The 20,953-nt window shown below is 35.8% G+C and overlaps 1 protein-coding gene across 1 annotated transcript in view; it reads right to left on the bottom strand.

The window, feature by feature from the left end:
• The window catches only part of PCDH15 (protocadherin related 15), a 1,264,171-nt gene that overhangs the window by 914,724 nt on the left and 328,494 nt on the right, over positions 1 to 20,953 (bottom strand). The window contains exon 3 of the mRNA XM_043926323.1: positions 10,274 to 10,467. The gene's annotated coding sequence lies outside the window, so the exon portion shown is untranslated. The remainder of the gene's footprint in view (positions 1 to 10,273; positions 10,468 to 20,953) is intronic.

Raw genomic sequence — 20,953 nt, 5'->3', positions numbered from 1 at the left:
TCCTGCTACCAACATCCTCGTTCAACATTAAATTACTCCAGCAGAAATAAGTATGGTAGTAAGTCTGGCCCAGTGTGTGTGTGCATACATTCACACACATGCACACTTTAAGCAAAAGACAGAGACTTGAGGTGACTTAATAACTGCAAATATAATTTACTGGCAAGGAATTAACATATATTTAATAGGATCAAAATTGTTTAAATCTGCAAATGGAAGATGAGTAACTTATTTAGCTGAGGACAGAAAATTATGTTGCAAATGGCAAAAGTGGAGAGAGATGATAATAAAAACAGTCAACTGACTCTACAGAATATATGAAAAGCTCAGTATATTGGAGCAATATGAAAAGCAGAGGAGGGTATTGGTGTCAGCAGAGATACCTTGTATAAGGGTTCTGGTTAAATAATTAGGTTTTGAGCAATCTTCCCCAAATCTTCTCTTGTCTCATAGCTTAGAGATTAGAGAGTTTGCTGAAGGCGTTGTCACAGAGCCCCACACTGTGAGTCATCAAACACAAGGCCATCTCTTTGCTTCATACATCACAGTAAAGCCTACCTGTTGACGAGCCCTGAGCTTGTCATACACAGAGGGATGTGAAGGAGCATATCTGTGCCATGTCATCAGTGACACAGACAACTGTCTTTCAAAAAATCCATTCCCCTCAGGATACACATCAAAATTTCCTGTCACAATATCTCTTATAGTTAAAAGTGGCCAGTGACTGAGTTCTAGGTAAAGGAATATAAGAGAAGTCCCATGAGCCTTGTTCAGTCCAATCGTGACCCATAATCCCCACCTTGCAGGCTGATGGTTTTCCACAAAATGTTGTCTGGATAGCAGAGCCTCAAAAGAGAATTTGGAAGTCATGTGTTGAATATCATTCCTCAGACTCCCTACATACTATTGACATAAAACCACCTGCACAAAGTTACATAAACAAAAATATAAACATGGAACAATTACATGTGAGAGTACATTTATTTCCATGACATATATAACCTAATAAATTTTTAAATGTGAGTAGGGAGGCATGAATAATCAAGCAATCTGTCTCTCTGAGGAAAACTTGGAATCTGAAAAAGGAAGAACAAAGCAGTACATATAATGAAAGGTAGGGATGGGGAAAGAAAACATAACAAAGAGAGCCAAACAAAATTTAAATAAACTTATAATATCCTCACAGGGATAAGAGAATGTGTTCCTAAAAAAGCAACTGAAGTAACAGAGAACAAGAAGGAGCTTGTAAATATGTGAAATATTAAAAACACAGAGAAAAAAATAGTAATAACAATAACCAAAATACTTCCAGGCCAATTGTCTTTTAACCAAATACCATAGCATCTGGACTCCTTCTCATGATTACTAAAGACTGGCATTTTTTGAAACCAATGTTTCTTTCTCAGTTCTTATCTTCCTGGAACCAACAATGGCCTTTAATACATGAATTCTTCTAAACTTCCCAAGGCTCCAGAGCACAATCCTCAGACTTTTTTTCTTACACATTCATATCCAGGCCCAATCTTTCCTTTGAGCTTACAGAGTCATCTAATCTGAATATATTATTTTCATCTCAAATATGACGTGATGAAGAATCAAATATTGATTTGCCTTTCTAATACCTTTCAGGATTCATCTCAGGGACAACTCCAGAAATCTGAGAGTCATCCAAGAAGTCCCCTCTCTTTTTTTCATACGCCACATTCAAGTCAGCAATACATTTATGTCGGTTCTATCTTTACAATATATCCAAATAAAACTATTTTTGTTCATTCATAATGCTAATACCTTAGTCTGAGCCCCTATTTCCTCTTGCCTGGATTATGGCTTTGACACCTTAACCAGGCTTCTGCTCTTGCCTGCCTACAAGCTATTTCCACTCAGCATCCTCAAGGCAAATAAATTGAATTATTTCAACAAGACAGTGAGCCCTCTGGATTTTCTTACTGTGCTCCACATATCTGGGAGAAGCCTCCAACATGGAACTGCCGAGAGACAAAGACCCCAAAACTCCAAGAAAAGTCTCATCCTCCAGCTAAAGAACTGGGAAAAGGCTGGCTGTACAACAGATAAATTTTACGGCCATACCTACCCCATTCCAACCTAACACGAGGGGGAAAACCGCATCCCTCTTTTCTCCCCAGGGGTTTCAGTGGGGTAAAGTAGGAAGTTGATTTCCTACCACCAGCAATCCTTTCCTCTCCCAGAGAATAAGGTAGCCACCATCCAATTTCCCTACCAGCGTAGTCATGATGGTTAATTTTGTGTGTTAACCTGGTTGGGCACTGGAGCATCCATATATTTGGCCAAACATTATTCTGAGGGTATCTGTGAGGGTGCTTCCTGATGAGACTAGCATTCAAATTTGTAGTCTGGGTAAAGCAGATTGTCCTTGCTAATCTGGGTGAGCCTCATCCAACTCACTGAAGGTCTGAGGAACAACAACAACAACAAAAAAATACAAGAGAATTTGCTTTCTCTGCCTTACTATCTTCCAACTGGGTATTGGTCTTATCTGCCTTTAGAGTCATACTAGAACTGAATATCACTGGGTCTCCTGGGCCTCCAGCTTGTACACTGCAGATCTTGGGATTTCTCAGGCTTCAAAATTGTACTGGCTTCCCAGTGGCTCAGCAGTAAGGAATGCACCTGCAATGCAGGAGATATGGGTTCAAACCCTGGGTTAGGAAGATCCCTGGAGGAGGGTATGGTAACCCACTTCAGGATTCTTGCCTGAAAACTCCCATGAACACAGGAGCCTGGCAGGCTACAGCTTATGGGCTCACAAAGAGTTGGACACCACTCAAGTGACTGAGCGTGATAATTGCATGAACTAATTCCTTTGTATATATAAGTATATATGTGTATAAATATGTATGTGTATTTACATATTATCTTTCTTTCTAAATGGAAGATACAGATAACTTTCATTGGTTCTGCTTCTCTGGAGAATCTTGACTAATACGGTAGTGTTGGCCTGTATGGAGTGGGTACAGTCCTGGTGGAGTGGGGAGCTATTCTCTTCACCATTGGACAGAAGCTGGAGGTACTCTGATTCCCCTAGTTTCACTCTGAGCATGCTGCCAGAAGGATCTTCCACCAGGTAATCCAGGTAAGCCTCTACTCTGATCCAGAACCAGGCAGACTTAATTAGGGAGGCAGCACTAGGCTGAGCTTGTAATTTGTGGACTTCACTCTTCCACCTGCCTGTCCAACCCGAGCAGGACTCAGTGGAAGTCAACTTCCATCCCAATCCTGCAGCAACAGCTCAGCAGACAGTAGACTCCCAGTCCCCATCTGAGTGGCTGTGGGATCCCAGTGTAATCCTACACCCCACTCAGAGGCAAAGAGGCCATGCCAGTCTGCGTCAAAATATAACTGAAAGGAGGGCTGCCATTTTGGGGAAAAAAATGGAACCAAGGCATCAATCTTTTTGGGGATTTGGAAAGATTTATTGCCTAGAATGATCTGTATAATGTTGCACAACATATTAAAGATACATATTTAGAAAAATAAGCACAAAAAAGCAATGTGCTTACAATAGAAAAACAAAAATTAGAAAATCAAATCACAGCCCATTGTTGTTATATGATTAGCATATTAAAATAACTAGAATTTATAATATGCTTTTCTATTTGGAACTTGGGAGGGGATTAAAAGTGGTGATGGCATAAAGCAGCCAAATGTTTAAGTATTATTGTAGGAGATAAATAATCAATGAAGAGAAAGAATCATAAGTGTATTATGATGGAGAAATGTAGACAAAAATAAAGATACTACACTGCCAGAATAGATGGTTGAACAAATAAGGAGACTTCACTAGAAAAGTAAAATTCATATTTAACTACATGCACCAAGTGGATTTTTTTTAAACATTGCACACCTACAACTTTTATTAAAATAAAATGGGCTCTAAGAAAGCACTTTATTTGCACATAAACATACACACAGACATGTGTGTATGTTAATGTATAAAAAAAGTGAGAAAGAAAAAATAATCTATATCCAAATGGCAACTGTTTACAAAATATGCATTATCCTCAATAAATACTAGAAATGCTTTTTGCTTTAGCTTTTTCTCATTCACACAATATTTTCCACTGAAGTCACCATCATTTGAAAAAACTATTTGCAACTGCAATAAAGTGAAGCCTTTTTATCTGAAGCTCTGTTGAATTTTATTCTATTCTTAAACCTCATTTACATTAAAGTATAAGAATTTATATAATATATACTAGTCAGAACTCAGTATATCCTGAGTGAAAGTTTCACAATAAACTTTACAAAGATGTTTTAAAGCCTTGCTGTCATTCTATAAAATATTAGCACGTTGATGTAGCTAAGGCTCCAAAGAGAGCATTCTAGTTCATGCTCACAGTATCAGAGAGCAGATTGTTTAGCAGACTGTCAAGGCTTTTTACGTGAAGGACTCGGGCAGAGATATTAAAAAATGAAAGTAAACCGGGAGGGAACATTTGTACCATATCACCTACCTTGAAGAGGTTAAATGGATGGCCTAAGCGCCAGGAATAGTTCCTGGTACACAGCAGGCACTCAATTAATATCCTCATGGAGATAAGAGAATATGTTCATAAAAAAGCAACTTAAGTAACAGAGAACAAGAAGGAACTCTTAAAAGTGTGAACCATTAAAACAATCAAGAAACAATAATAAAACAATGACCAAAATACTTCCAGGCCAATTATCTTTTAACCAGTATCATAGCACCTGGACTGCTTGTCATGGTCAGTAATGACCTCTAATTTTTGAAACCAACGTTTGTTTCTTAGTTCTTAGCTTCTTGACATTAGCAATGACCTTTAATACCTTTAATGGCCTTTAAATCCCTCTTCAAAGCTTCCCAAGACCCTCTTCTCTTGTCCCTCGTACATCTTTACTTTTCTTAATCTAAACATTCACTCATTGTTTGCTAAATTCCTATCACTTTTCTACAAATAGTCTTTGTAGTAAATAAATGAATAAGTAGGACCAAAAGTCATTACCAGGATAAGACAAATGTTCATGGTCACAACTACTATTTCAGTTGTTCTTAAGAAAGTAGAATGGACTCAGGGAGACCACTACTATACCAACTGTGCAAACTAATACCATCATTCTCTGCAAAGAATAGAGGAAACTTTTTATTGCAGTGTTTCACACTGAAACTCCGAAACATCATTTCAGCTTTCCTTTACTCTGTAGAAACTAATATTTAGAGCAAATATGTATTCATTGATTAAATATGAATTGACTACTTACTAAATTCTGGACACTGAGCTAGTTAGTGGAACTGCTAAAATACATCATGCAAAGCAAAGCCCCAGGTGAAATATGCTCTTATTTAATTTGCAGAGCAAGACTATGAGGTAGAAAACAATATCAGAGTTTCACAGGTAAAGCAACTATAGTTTATCAATGCTAAATTATTTACCTGTAGAATAAGGGGTGAAGCAAGACTTGACCTGAGTTCTGACTCTAAAGTCTTTACTGTTCAAATTCTACTTAAAGGGTGATGATGATGATGATAAATATCAATCTCTGTTTACTAAGACATTCCTTGGTTTTATCTCCTATTCCAGGATGCTTTATGCCTGTGAATTGCATCCTTTGGCCACCATTTTAGAGATAGAAGCCCAGGCTGAGAAGTGAGAAAACAAGCTCACCATTATAAGAGACTAGGGCAGATTTAAGCTCAGTTCCATCTGCTCTCCTCACCTTTATGTTTGTCTCAGTTTTCCATCTTTGCATCAAAAAGCCTCTTTGTTCTTCTTTTGGTTTTTCTCTATTGCTATCTGGTCTGTTTCTTTTTCTCTGTCTGCCTGCCTCAATCTCCCTTTTTGTCTCTGCTTTTAGAATTTTTGTTTCCATTGCCCTTTCCTTATCTTTTTTTTTCCCTTTATAACCATTTATTTTTCAATCAGTCTGTGTCTTTCTGTCCATTTCTCTCTGTCTCTCTGACTCTGTTTTGCTCCTTCACTGTTTCTACCTTTCTCTTCATTCTGTTCCTTTCTCACTGTGTATTTCAGTTTCTCTCTCAGGTCCCATTCTCTTGTATTCCATCTTTCATTCTGTGTCTCTAATTTACTTATCTCTCTTCTTGTGAGTCTCTCTGTGTCTCTTCTTCATGTAGCTACCTCTGTGTCTCTCTTTGAGCATGTATCTATCTCTGTGAGTATCTCTTTAGGACATCTCTAGTCTCTGTCCATAGTCAGTGACTTAAAAGTTCTAAAGAAATAACCTCTCATCCAGTTTAATGAACCTTCTCTGGATTCTAGTGATGTGCTGCAAAGTTGACAAAATCAGTCCCTTAAATGATAAAGCAAAAAGGAAAGTCACTGTCCTTGGATAAACAATTTGCATTTCCATAAGGATTCAGTGATGCAGAATCAGAAAAGGCTCATTCTGACACCTCCATGAAAACAACAGGGAGAGCATTCATTAGCTGGGCTCCCAACTGAATGATGCACTTCATCGCACACACCGCTGTCCTCCCCGATTCAGGAAACAGTGCTTAGTTCTGTCTGAAACCCGCCTTTTCACTAAGCATTAGAATGAATGACTTTTCAAAGTAATAGGAACTACACATCTGCCATAGCCTGAGACTGCTTACACTTGCAATGCCGTAAAGAAAGTTGCACCTCCTGTCAATTTCTTATCCATCAAGAAGCACAATAAACAAGCTTGGAATTTTTCTGTTTACCAGTCAGAAGAAAAGAAATGCTTTCGTTTCTTGAAATAATGACTACTTTTGCCTTTTACCTTTATAGCTTCAATAGCCATGATCTGATATTGAAGGTTGAGTGCAACTTTTAAACTACTCATGAGCTAAAAGGAACTCTGTCCATTACATTGCTCAGCTAGAAACTTTTATTCTTTAGAGTGGAAATTATGTCTCTGCTGTTATTACTTGTTGATAGATATACACACCCAGAGACACAATCATCTTGAGGAACTGGTAGACAATCATAATGATGAACTGTTAATTGATTACTATTTAGGAACATACAGGTTTCTTATTCATTAATTTGGCTGATCTTTACAAAAACTCTGGTAGGCTGTTTTAGAGATATTTAGGGACTGTGCCAAGGCTTACAAGGAAAATTATTTCTGTCTTTATACCAGAATGTGAGATTTCTTTGCTCCTTATATCAATTAATAAAGAGAAAGTATGTGTGTGTTTGTGTGTGTGTGCGTGTGTGTGTGTATGTGTGTATCTTGCTCATTAGTGTCTCATTTATTTGCAGGCTGAGACAAAATAATATTCATTTAGTGATCCTTAAAATCTGGCACTATGGCTTATACATCACAGGTGGTGATTCTGCTTCAAGGCCATACGATTCATACTCACATTCAAAATTACCTCCTCATTCTGCCTCCCCTTAATCCACTCACATGTTCAGAGAGGTAATGGTTACATTTGGAATTTCCATGTATATTTTCTGGTCCTGTCACCATTTCAATCTAAGTGGCTCTAGTATTCAATTTGAAAAAAAGGCTGCATATTAATTCAGTTTCTGAGTGCTTTGAACCTTTGGAATTTATACAGAGATTCTACCAAGAGAACATAATTTTGCCATAAATTACTCACAGTAGCTCTTTTTCACACTCAAAATTGACTGTGAGCCCTAATGAATTCCCACAGTTCCTTCCAATATTTCCTCATGCAACCAGTGATATTTGAGCATGAAACTAATATAGGAAGCCCCATATGTCATCATTAGTTTGGAATCAATGATCTGCCATATTACAAGCTAATAACAAATAAAAATCCCAGTACAAAAGAAAATATATCTATATCCAAGCAAACTTTTAGTTAAAATAAAAATAGTAATAAAAATAAAAATTCACCCAGGTTGAGTAACACTATTTTTTTCAATATTACATAATTCTATAGCCTCCCCCATGGACACATATGTAATCTGTGAGACAGAGAAAAACAAAATGGTTCACAGACACAAGTGATGACAAGAGTAAAAATAACTCTTCAAAAGTGGGAAAAAAAATGACTATAACCAACTCTTAGAATTCAAGTAAAATTACACTTTTAGTTGATAAACACATCCACACCATAGAGAAAGTATCCTGTCTTCCGTTGAGATTATTTTTTCTGCCATCTTGAATTTATTCATAGGTTGGGATCCTGAGTAAAACTTAAAGCTCTATCTTCCCCTCAATGTTAAAGCTACAATGAAATGTAAATGTATACATGCTAGAAAAAAATTGAGATAACAGCTGAGAGAAGTTTGTATTATTTTACACATGGAAGTAGGGATGAAAGTTCCTATTGTTTGATATTATATCTGTACATTTACAACAGGAGGAATATACTTACCTATCCTTTAGAAAATTCACATATAGGGGATTACCTTATTGTTTTTAAATTTCACTTTGTACTATTATTATACAAGGTCTCATTATTTATTCAGTATCAAAAGCCCACATGATCAAGTGACTACAGAAAAGATTAATTACTCAATACACATTTGCTTGACACACATTTTTTGATCAAAGAAAAATAATAATTACCTTTTGAGTTTAACTTCAAACTTGAGCTTTGAATCAAAATTCTGGGGAATTTTTACAAAGGGCTTCAGTTTATGTTTGCCTTTAAAGTTGGATGGTGAAAAGACACAATCCAGATTATGCAAAATTTAAATGTGGAAAGACTAAGAAACAAAGGTCTGTAACGAATGTTTAACTTAAATTCTTTCTTCTTAGAATTATAATTATTACTGTTAATTTTAAACTACTTTTCTAGCTCAGTGAGTTCAAATACTCTCATAAATGGATATATTATAATTTAAAAAGTCTCTTAGAAAGCAAGAGTTTTTAAACCTCTTTCTAAAGAATACTCAAAACTTTACCCCATAATATTCCACATAAGCAGCTAATAGTAAGATAGTACACATGCTCATCTGTTCAAGTCCCTGAATGGTTAATGTTTAAGGGTCATTTTTGTGGCAAACTGATGGAAATCACATTCCTTGTTTCACGTGCACATGATCACGCCATCTGAGAGATGAGGGTGTCCCTGCTCAGTGTAACTGGGCACACATTAAATTGAACTTCTATTTCATAGGAGAATGAGTCCACAGTCAAGGGGATCGAGTTGCTGAAATTTGAAGACTTGCACATACAGATCAATGCACCAACTTGCACTTAGCCACAACTAAAGAAAACTAAAGAAACTAACAGAGGAGCCATTTGCAGTGAAAAATAAGTTCCCATGAGCATGCATAAAAAGTTTCAAACAAGGTGTGCAAACTACAGGAAGCATTCTATGTTTAAAATGTGCCTCTTTCACAAAGTATTTGCTTCCCTGACTTGAAGCAATGCAATAACCCTATGCTTTAAGTATTTGGTTACCAGATTTGCCAATTAGCTCTACTTGTGACAGCGAATGAGCATGGACTTGGAGTTAACCTTACATGAGGCCGTCACATTATACCAAGTTCACAATGGGTCTCTGCATCCATGCATGTTACAACTCCATCCCACTGATGGCCATCTGTGCATGCTAGAGACACATTAGTATGTGTTAATGTAAAGATCATACCACAAAGCAGGAAAGCAGTTAGCACCATCTAGCATTAATTTTGTTTTACAAGGATAAAGTCCTCCTGGATTCAAATTCTAAATGGTTAATGCTCCCACTATTTTTGTAAAGGAGCCGATACTCTAATACACTGAAAGATCTGTATGTAAATATCAGGATACTCTAGATGACTACAAATCACAAAATATAATTCTGTTAATTGTGAAACAGAGTTAGCCACTGACACTTACCTGCTAACTCTAACCTCCTTCAGCTATCACACACAAAACAAAACCTCATGCACGTGTACATGAATACACAAAAACCAAATATACCATGTCAATGCTGACACCATTTTCCTATATTTTGTAGGGAGACAGAAACAAACAAATAAAAAAAGAAAAACAGTTGAGGATTACAACTAAATTTTTTTAAGATGACAAGCCACAGAGTCATAATTCAAAAGCACGTGTCTTTCCAAATATTGCATTGACTTCTCAACAAAATTACAATACCACACAATAATCCAGAAGGTTGAGGGGACAAGGGGTTGTGCTCATTCTCCCAGCAGATAATTACATGTACATCATTACTGCTCAAGTCTTTGAACAGGCTTGACAGAAAGTGATCTCATGACAGAGATCTATTATGCTGAAACAAAGTCTCAACTTTCTCCACACTTCACTCCTGCCTTAAATTTGAAAGACCAATAAAAGGGAGGGGGAAAAAAGAACTTACTTGCCGGTTTAAAGTTTCATCTTTAGCCCATGTAAGGTTATGCAGCAAGTTTTCTTGCAAAGGCTGTCTCCTGCACATTCCTTTCAAAACAACCAATGTTCATAATCTAGGTCCAAGACGGCTTGTTCTCACGTCACACTTCTCGTTTCTGGGAGACATTGTTATCCAGTTTCACATCATCAAGAAAAACGTAACTAGAGATTAAAAAAAAACAAAAAACCTCAACGTATTAATCCAGAAGGCATACTATCCTTCTCCGGGTTCTGAGATATATGCCAACTGCCTTAGTTATCACAAGCAACTAACTCTAAGCTGCTAGCAGGGATCTGTCTGCCCTCTATCTGTTGCTATTAGCTCAGCACGTTGATTCACTGGCACGGAAGCAACAGCAATTAGCTGTCCTGCTTCAGCCCTTGCAGGGGAGAGCTGAAGGCTCTAAACCACACAGCGACCAGGGAGTTCTTTGCACCAATTAGTAACAGGGGTACAACCTGATGGACAAATTGATGCCCCGCTGATCATCAGTGCTGGCTGCTTTATTGTACTGCGTCCTCTCAGCCTGTCTGGTGGTTCTCTGTTTTCTTTTGTGTGGTTGTTTTTACTGTTTTACCTCATCAGCATTAAGAAGTTTAGCTGCTTACATTTCGTGACAGTATTACTGACAAGTCAAAATAGTCTCTTAATCTCCTTTCAGCATTCTCTCTCTCTCTCTCTCCCTTTTAAATCTACCCTTTTATATCAAGTCCTCCACATCCTCATATCTTTAGGGCATAAGGAAACTTCACACATTCTATAGAAGCTAAAAATATATTTTCTAGGTTCTTATAGGCACACATGACTCATTAACAGTGTTATACAGAAACATACTATAAAATAGTGTATATTTCTTCAATATTGTGATATATGAGATGCCTACAACAATATTTTGAAATGGACATGAAAACTGGTGAAAAAGCATAGCAATTTTTAACTATGAAAAATATAGCTATTCAATCAGGTATACCATTTCTTATCTAGGATTTATGCAAGTTCATATCAAATTTTACCCACATGTTCATCTGAGGCTCTCACAAGGAAGAAGCTAAAAATAAAAGCAATTTTGGAAGTGTGGTTGTGCCAGAGCAAATATCTTGAAGTTGGTTAAAAGTGACAAGCTGAAAAGTACACAGACAAAATCCCCACAGCACATGTTTTCTTCGTAGATAAGGGAGATTTATATCATGATCATATACTCATCCTATTTAAGAAGAAAAAATTCACAGTGCCTCTAGAGTGTTAGAGTGTTGCCATATTTATGCACATTCATTCTTAGTAACACCTCATTTAATACAAAATTCACTTTTCTTGCAAATTCAGTTTTCCAGAGAGAGAAACATTTAGAAGAATGTGTAAATAATCCGGGGTCAGTCTAACGTGTCACAAATGCCAAGCAGTAAAATGTGCACAGGTGAGTCATAGATAACAAATAGGTGAACTCAGACTCTTCAGACAGAACCTGATTGCCCTTATATACAACTCAAAGAAATGAAAGCATTTGCCTCCTTCAAAACAAAGGCTGGAGGACAGTACTGAGAGCTTCCAGGAGACACATTCATTTTATAGTTGTAAGAACTGATGTTTTAAAAGTTCAAACATTGATAATTTAATAAAGATTCTTTTATCAATAAACATTTACACAAAGTTGTGTATATTTAGCTTGAGGAGATTTTTTTCACTTTGGGGAATAGTACATATATGGAATAATCCATACACTGATATGGTTGGTGAATAAAGCAGCTGGCATTATGAAAACTGTTCCAGTAACAATAAGAGTTATTAAATGTAATTTTTTAAAAAAAGACAAAGTCAGCTTCATTTCTGGTGACATCCAATTAGATATAATTTTGATGACACATCAGAAAGATAGCTAGAATGCAGAAAATTTCATCTCTTCCTCATGTTCTATGAGAAATCAGATCATTAGAAATTGAACTCTTGTAGATGACAATAGCTAATTTTTTTTTCTTTAAAAAAATAACTCTATATTGATATTTTGGGAAAATATATGTTTATAAAATTCAATATCCTAAAGGATAAGTATAGGTGAATTTTAGGGGACCAATTAAAAAATATAATAAACAAAAGAGAAAAAGTCACTAACAGATCCTGAGATAATTTCTGTTAAAAAAGAAGGCATATAATATTATAGACTAGACTTCTTTAAGTTTCTCTCACCCACATATATTTTAAAGCCAAATTAAATTCTGTTCTGTACTTCAATTTCCTTTTTTCCTTTGACAAAATAACTGGGACGTTCTTTTAGTCAATAAAACTATATTTTAATGATTGCTATTACATTTCATCATATATACAATTTATTTATCAAAATAGCTACATTTTGACATTTATGTTGTTTCTAATTTTAATGTTTGTAGAAATGTCTTTTATTCTATTCTTATTATCAGCATAACTTTCTAGGAATGGAAATAATTGGTCTAAGGAAGTTGATCATTCATTATTGTCAAATAAACTCATGGATGACATTTGATAATTTTTGTTTTATCTTAGTATCCCTAGTAATATAAGTTATTATATAAACAAGGGCATGATTTAATTTATCTTTAGCTTCCCACATAGCTCAGCTGTAAAGAATATGCCTGCCAATGCAGGAAACGCAGGAGACACAGTTTCAATCCCTGGACAGGTTTAATGCAAGATTCAATTCCTTCGTCAGGAAGATCCCCTGGAAAAGGGAAGCCATTCCAGTATTTTTTCCTGGGAAACCCCATGTACAGAGGAGCCTGGCAGGCTATAGTCCATGGGGTTGCAAAGTGTCTACATCAGTGAACGACTGAGCACACATACTCACAAGCCTTACTACATCTAGCCAAAAGTCTCACATATGAAGTAAATGTTTAATGAAATGTTCTATTGATAAAGTACATGCATACAGCTCTAATATCTTATTTGTCTAATATACACTTGAAACAAATTATTTTAAACGCTATAAAATACTCCTTCCATAGTACAGAATATGAAACTTCACCTTTCATTACAAATATTTAAAATAATGGTCAAAAAGAAAAAAAAGAAAAGAATAGCAAAGTTCATGGTGGATACAGATTGAAGGAAGCATATTTAAAATGGCCAGAAACAGTAGTCCAGGATGGACCAGACAGAGCTCTCAAATTAGACTAAAGAGAATCTGTGAAAATTAAGACTGAGTGAAAGATACACATGGAAACAAGAATCACTATGGACTAGGTACAAGACACTATTACGAGAATCCAAAAAGAAAAAAGAAAGTAGTTATAATTCAGATAAACATACTTTACAGTTTAACTGTGATTTAGGATGTACTTCAGGGTTAGAACACAACCATGGAAACATGCAACTAATTCAAAAGAGTGGATTCCAGCAAAGTGGATTGAATGGCACCATGCTGGGTCAAGAACCTACATCTGAGAGCCTGGGGACTATGGGTTTGATTTCTGACTCTGCATGCTCTAGCTAGGCAATAATCTGACTTGTTTAAGTCTCAGTCAGGTTTCTTATTTACACTGAGCAAAAAATTTCAGAGAATTATGTCACTAAAGAGCCTGCTATTCTTCTAAACACATTATGCTTTCTCATGCCTCTACGGCTATGTCTATAATTCAGGAGACATATAAGTACCCACGTTAAGAGGGCTAGAGCTGGCATGTAAGTGCCTGAGAGCTAATGGTTATATGATCTTGAACTAATTCTTTAACCCCTATGACAGTCTAATTCTTCATCTGGATATTAGTATAGTAACTACCAACACTTAGTAAAATATTTAAATGTGACATATTTTACAAATACTTAAAACAGTAAAGGAATATTATAAATATTTGGTATTCCTTAGGCATTAGTATAATTATTTTAACATAAAGTTTGCTGTGATTAGTTTACAGGTGCAAGTAAGAAAGAGCCAGTACTTGTAGGCAGTGCTTTAAAGTTTGATTTTGGGGAAGAGGGGTTTGGGGGAGAATGGATACATGTATTTGTATAGCTCAGTCCCTTTGCTGCCCCCTTGAAACTATCACAACACTGTTAATTGGCTATACTCCAATATAAAATAAAAAATTCAAAATATGATAAAGTTTGATTTTTGTCACGCCACTATAGAATTTCAGGCAAGGAGTTCCTGTAATCAGTTATGTTATATGTTTCTTGTTTTCATTTGCCTAAGGGTCATCAGATTATTGTTAAAATAAAAAATCCTGGGGACTATAAATCAGAAGATCTGGAGTGGGCCTGCGAGTGGACAAGTCAAGTTAGGCTTATGTCCATTCACTGTCATGGTAGTATATCCAGCAAGAACCCTTGTTCACAGCCCCAGGTCACAAGGTTCACAATAATGCAACACAAGACTGTGGTCAAGCACTTGTGCATTGGGACTGGCTATAGAAATTCAAACTCTGTTCTGACGTTTAAGTCAGTTGATCTTCCTCAAGCTGCTCAATGTCTAAGGTTCAATTTTCTCATAATGTTCAAGCTGGATTTAGAAAAGGCAGAGGAACAAGAGATCAAATTGCCAAAATCTGTTGGATCACAGAAAAAGCAAGAGAATTCCAGAAAAACATTTATTTCTGCTTTATTGATTATGCCAAAACCTTTGACTGTGTGGATCACAACACACTGTGGAGAATTATTTAAGAGATGGGAATGACAGACCACCTTACTTGCCTCCTGAGACACCTATATTCAGGTCAAGAAGCAACAGTTAGAACTGGACATTGAATAATAGACTGGTTCAAGATTGGGAAAGGAGTATGTCAAGGTTGGATATTGTCACCCTGCTTATTTAACTTGTATGCAGAGTACATCATGCAAAATATTGGGCTTGATGAGCACAAACTGGAATCAAGATTGCCAGGAGAAATATCTATAACCTCAGATATGCACGCTTACGGCAGAAAGCAAAGTGGAACTAAACAGCCTCTTGATGAAGATGAAAGAAAGTGAAAAAGCTGGCTTAAAATTCAACAGGCAAAAAACTAGGATCATGGCATTTGGTCACATCACTTCCTGGCAGACAGATGGGGAAACAATGGAACGAGTGACAGACTTTATTTTCTTGGGCTCCAAAACCACTGCAGATGATGATGGCAGCCATAAGGTTAAAAGACACTTGCTTCTTGGAAGAAAAGTTATAACAAATCTAGACAGTGGTTTAAAAAGCAGAAATATTACTTTGCTGACAAAGGTGAAAGTTAAAGTCACTCAACCATGTCTGGCTCTATGTGACCCCATGGACTATACAGTCCATGGAATTCTCTAAGCCAGAATACTGGAGTGGGTAGCCTATCCCTTCTCCAGCAGATCTTCCTGACCCAGGCATCAAACCAGGGTCTCCTGCATTGCAGACAGATTCTTTACCAATTGAGCTATCAGGGAGGTCTGTATAGTCAATGCTATAGTTTTCCAGTAGTCATGTTGGGTGTGAGAGTTGGACCATAAAGAAGACTGAGCACTGAAAAATAGATGCTTTTGAACTGTGGTGTTAGAGAAGACTCTTGAGAGTCCCTTGGACAGCAAGGAGATCAAACCACTCAATCCTAAAGGAAATCAATCCTGAATATTCATCGGAAAGGCTGATGCTGAAGCTGAAGCTCTAATACTTTGGAGACCTGATGTGAAGAGTGGACTCATTGGAAAAGACCCTGATGCTGGGAAAGATTGAAGGCAGGAGAAGAAGGGGATGACAGAGGATGAGATGGTTGGATGGCATCACTGACTCAATGGACATGAGTTTGAGTAAACTCTGGGAGTTGGTGATGGACAGAGAGGCCTGGTGTGCTGTAGTCCATGGGGTCACAAAGAGTCAGACACGACTGAGCGACTGAACTGAACTGAACACTATATAAACTGCATAGCACAAAGTTAACAAAAGTTTTGTATTAAAGTACAGCAGTCAATGACACACATATGGAACTAGTTTACTTTGAAGAATAAATTGGCTACATTAGAATCTTTAGAAAGATTTTAAACACTGAAAACATTTTAACATTTAATCATTAAAGCTTAGAATTTCACTTACTTTATAATAGGAAAAATATTATATATAGAGTTAAGAAATGAATCATTAAATATAAAAGTTCATAAAAATGAACTTTTATGGAAGTTCATAAGACATGAATTATTAAATATAAAAATGATAGCAAAGTGGATATGCATAGTAAATAACTTTAAGGATAGTTATTCAGGTATTATAGTACTAATCACAAAATTATTTTTTTAAATGGCAAAATAAAAGGTCAAATATTTAAATTTAAAGAAAACTTGTGCTCATCCTCTCTTAAAAACTGCATTAAAATGTATAAATAAACATATGTACTGGCAACATCATGGTCAATATAGCTTTGGTGACTACTACGGGAGAGACAGTGGTGGATTCCCCCCACCCCCAGGTCTCTTTTAATGCATTTTTATTTCTTAAATTAATTTTTTAGCAGCTCTTATTCTCAAATCCCCTTCCCTTTCATAGAAAACCATTTGAATATGTTTAGCATGTATTTTTGTTTGTCCTTGTTCAGAAATGCATATTTTATGTATTCTAAAAATTCATAAAGCCAATTGTATTAATATTTTGTGAGACCTTTTTGTAAAGATGAATTTTACAGAAAAATTGAATAGAAACACATAATGTTTCAGCTGTATGCCAAAAATCAGCTACATCCTACATACAGCTGTGAAGAGTACTATAAACTTTTGTATTCAAGCCAGTTCATCTGTGCACTGGTGTTTAATGAACAATAAAAAGCAAATAGCCAGACAAAATTACAAATTTCATTTTTAGTAGTTAATTTTTGAAATCTTGACTTGTTTTCATGATAGGTATATATTATACCTACCAGCAGTAGGCTGCTAATACAAAGCTACTTTTCTTGTTATCAAGAGACTTAAAATACTGCCTATTCCATTCACTATCTCTGGCAAATTTATATGCTAACTAAATAGAATGGTTTTTTTTTTTTTTTTTGTTTTTTTGTTTTTTTTTTTTTTTATGGGCTTTAGACTTCAGTCTGCTGGTAGGAAGAATTTCAGAGTATCTGATTTAAGTTAAGCAAACCAGTACTAACTCAAACATTACTCTCAAATATATCTCACTGAGAAAGTGAGACACAAGAGGATTTTGTCTATCCTTTCAGAATGAGGACTGAGTCCTTGAGTCAATGGGAACTGCAAAGCTAAAAAGTAGAGAAGGCATTTTTTTTTTTAACCCAGATTAAAGCTTTAGTGAACAAAAGCTTTCTCGATATATCAGAAGAGCTTTGCTCATTACAGACAGGGTCTCACCAAGTTGCCAGGAATCAAGTCATTCTGGGCTTGTTATTGTCTGTGGTCACTTAGAGTTGAAATTCAAAGTTGTTGGGAATAACTACACAATAAAATCTCAACCAGGGACCTGGGGACGGAGAGTTATCTATATTCACATCAGTAAATCTTTGTTGTGATTTCATGTCTTTATTTTTTATTTTGACAATTCTTTATTCTCAGGATTCAAGACAGCTGTAATTAACATAACTTTGTTTTTTTTTTTTTTGCCAGCAATATATATATATTGCTGGCAAATATATGTATGTGTGTATATACACACAAATATATATATGTGTGTGTGTGTGTGTGTGTATCTCCCAGCACTTGCCTGTTTTATAGCAACAGCTTGAGGGATAAAGTGATAGTATAATCTTTATTTAATACTCGGCTGTGCTGAAGTATCAAACAGACAGGCTATTACTTTAGAAGAATGGTTTAGGCATATAATACAGTAGTTCAAAGGCAATGTGAAAGAACCAATTTCATAAATATATAGTTGCATATGTACATATACAATGTAACTAAGTAAAATATGTGAAGACGCTGAACCATTCACACTATTTTTCAAACTTTAATTCTTAAAGAGTAGTGAATTTACAATGAGAAATGTATCTGATAGATTTTGAAATATAGGAACTATTTTTAAGCTTGGATGAGATTAAACATTAAAAAGTGAAATTACTTATCTCTTTCATGTAGTCTAAAATCTTTTGACCCAGGAAAATAAAACTAAGAAGAAATGTAAAAATAATTGCTATAAAATATGTTCTAAATGCCATGTTTAATCTTTAGCTATTTTATTTCATAGTTGCCTTAGAGATACTTTTTTCTCCCTAAAGTAAAACATTTATACATTACAAAATAGTTGAATTAGTCTAAATACTATATATATATATATATATAATGCTACCTCTTCTCAATTCCAGTTCATATCTGCTGGATATATTACCTGCTTTGAAAGTGAAAGTGTTAGTTGCTCAGTCATGTCCGACTCTGTGAGACTCAACTCCATGGACTGTAGCCTGCAAGGCTCCTCTGTCCATGGAATTCTCCAGGCAAGAATACTGGAGTGGGTTGCCATTTCCTTCTCCAAGGGATTTTCCCAACCCAGGGGTCAAATGCTGCTCTCCTGCATTGCAGGCAGATTCTTTAACTGTCTGAGCCACCAGGGAAGCCCCATTAGCGGCATTATTGTACAACAAATTACCACGAATTTAGCAGCTTAAAATAACACACATTTATTATCTCATAGTTTTTGTGGGTCATAGGTTCAGGTCAGGACTCCACAAAGCTTTAATCAAGGTTGTGACAACAGGGCTGAGTTCCCTTCAGGAGACTTGATGAGGAAAGTTTCCATTTATAAGCTGATTCGAGTGATCTGCATGACTGCCTTTGATTGTGACTATATATATGACTGAGGGCCCAGGGCCTGGCTTTACCTCTTACTGACCACTGGCTGGTGGCTTCCTTCAGGTGCTAGAGACTGCTCATTGTTTCCTCTGCCTCATGGCCTTCCTTTTAGTCAGTTTACAACATGGCTGTTTGCTTCTTCAAGGCCAGCAGAAGCAGCTCTCCATGTGTACTAGGAAAACAATACCTTACATCTCTTTTGTACGTAATCACAAACTCAGGATCCCAAAAGTTTTGCCTTATTCCATTGGTTATAAGTAAGCTACAGGTTCCTTCCATATCCAAGGGGGAAGGATAATGCAGGACCTCAAAGCAGGTGATGAAATTGGGGGTGGTTTTAGAAATCTGTCTATCACACTGGATAAACTCTTGATGTATTTAATATATTCAGTCAGATAGCAAATTTTTCTATGTATGCATATATAGGAATTCAGTAAAATAAAGAATTTGAAGTGTCTAAACAATAAAAGTTTGTTTTTAATATGTTTGAAAACTTTATAGAACTTTTTATATATAAATAAATTTATATGTATATAAATTACACATTGTTTTAGCACATGAAAATAATGATATAACTCTAAGATATAAACACTCAGATTAATTAGTTGATATAATTAAAAACAGAGCCGTTGAGGAAACTATTTCCAAAAATATACAAGAAAAAGTAAAAATATATCTCAGTATAACTTTAACCTACACCCACCAGAGGTACTTAGGGATTGCATGTGGTAGGACAGTGTTTGCTATGAGCTATACTTTTGCATACATTTCTAAAGACTGAGGACATTATTAGTGTGTAAAATAAAATTTGATTCAGCTTTATTTTGTCTTCTGACTTTAATAAAAAAAAATCTGAAATAGATTACCAAGATAATATACTAGATTTCTTGAGCCTAAGACTTATTACTAAACACAGGTTTTAGATACAAGGCTTCCCTCGTAGCTCAGCTGGTAAAGAAGCAGCCTACAATGGAGACCTGGGTTCGATTCTTGGGTCAGGAAGATCCCCTGGAGAAGGAAATGGCAACCCACTCCAGTATTCTTGCCAGGAGAATTCTCATGGACAGAGAAGCCTGGTGGGCTATAGTCTATGGGGTCACAAGGAGTTGGACATAACTGAGAGACTAGCTTTCATATGTGTGTGTGTGTGTGTGTATATATATACACACACAGAGAAAGAGAGAGAGGATACATATATGTATATCTATCTATATCTATATAATATATAAAAACATATTAGTATTTATTTATATATTTTTAATGTATTTATTTATATAAATGTACATATAAATACACACAGATACTTAACTGGTAAATAATGGAATTACTTTGCTCATTTAAAGCTTTCATATTTAGAATTTAGGTGATGGGGGTAAAAAAGGTTTTATAAATTACCTTCACCACCCTGCTACACTGAGGACTTATGAAGAAATACTCAACATAGTACTTTGGTGGATTTAAAATGGTCTCATTATCTATAATTCTAAAACCATCATTTTGAATTGTATACAAATTTTACAGTCCTCCTAGAGCCCTAGTTTCAGAAAATATTAGTTGGCACTTTGTATACCCCTCTAGATGCATTTGTATATATTTTATTTTCAGATGAAATAAGACAAAGCACCAATGTCTATCTTAAATGACTTATATTTCTGGACATTTTTATTTATACTGTTTTTTCTTGACTCAATAATCACTATTATAGCTCATTCCAAAGAGCAGAATGTAGGGAGACAAGCTTGCCCCCAAATTTGTAAATAAATTTATTGTGTCATTCTGTCCTTCTCTGCCTCTTCCCTTCACCTCCAAAAGTAGTCATGGACAAGAGTGTTGAAGGAAACCTGCCATTTATTCAAAGCATAAAGTATATTTGCTAAGCTTTTCCAAACAAAACACCACAGACAGAGAGAACATGGGGCCTGAGTTATTTCGGAGCTGAGCAGGTTT

This window comes from Cervus elaphus, chromosome 15, assembly GCF_910594005.1.
Source record: "Cervus elaphus chromosome 15, mCerEla1.1, whole genome shotgun sequence".
Taxonomy (NCBI): Eukaryota; Metazoa; Chordata; class Mammalia; order Artiodactyla; family Cervidae; genus Cervus; species Cervus elaphus.
The sequence above is the reverse complement of the archived record's forward strand: the minus strand, read 5'-3'. Positions and strand labels throughout refer to the sequence as shown.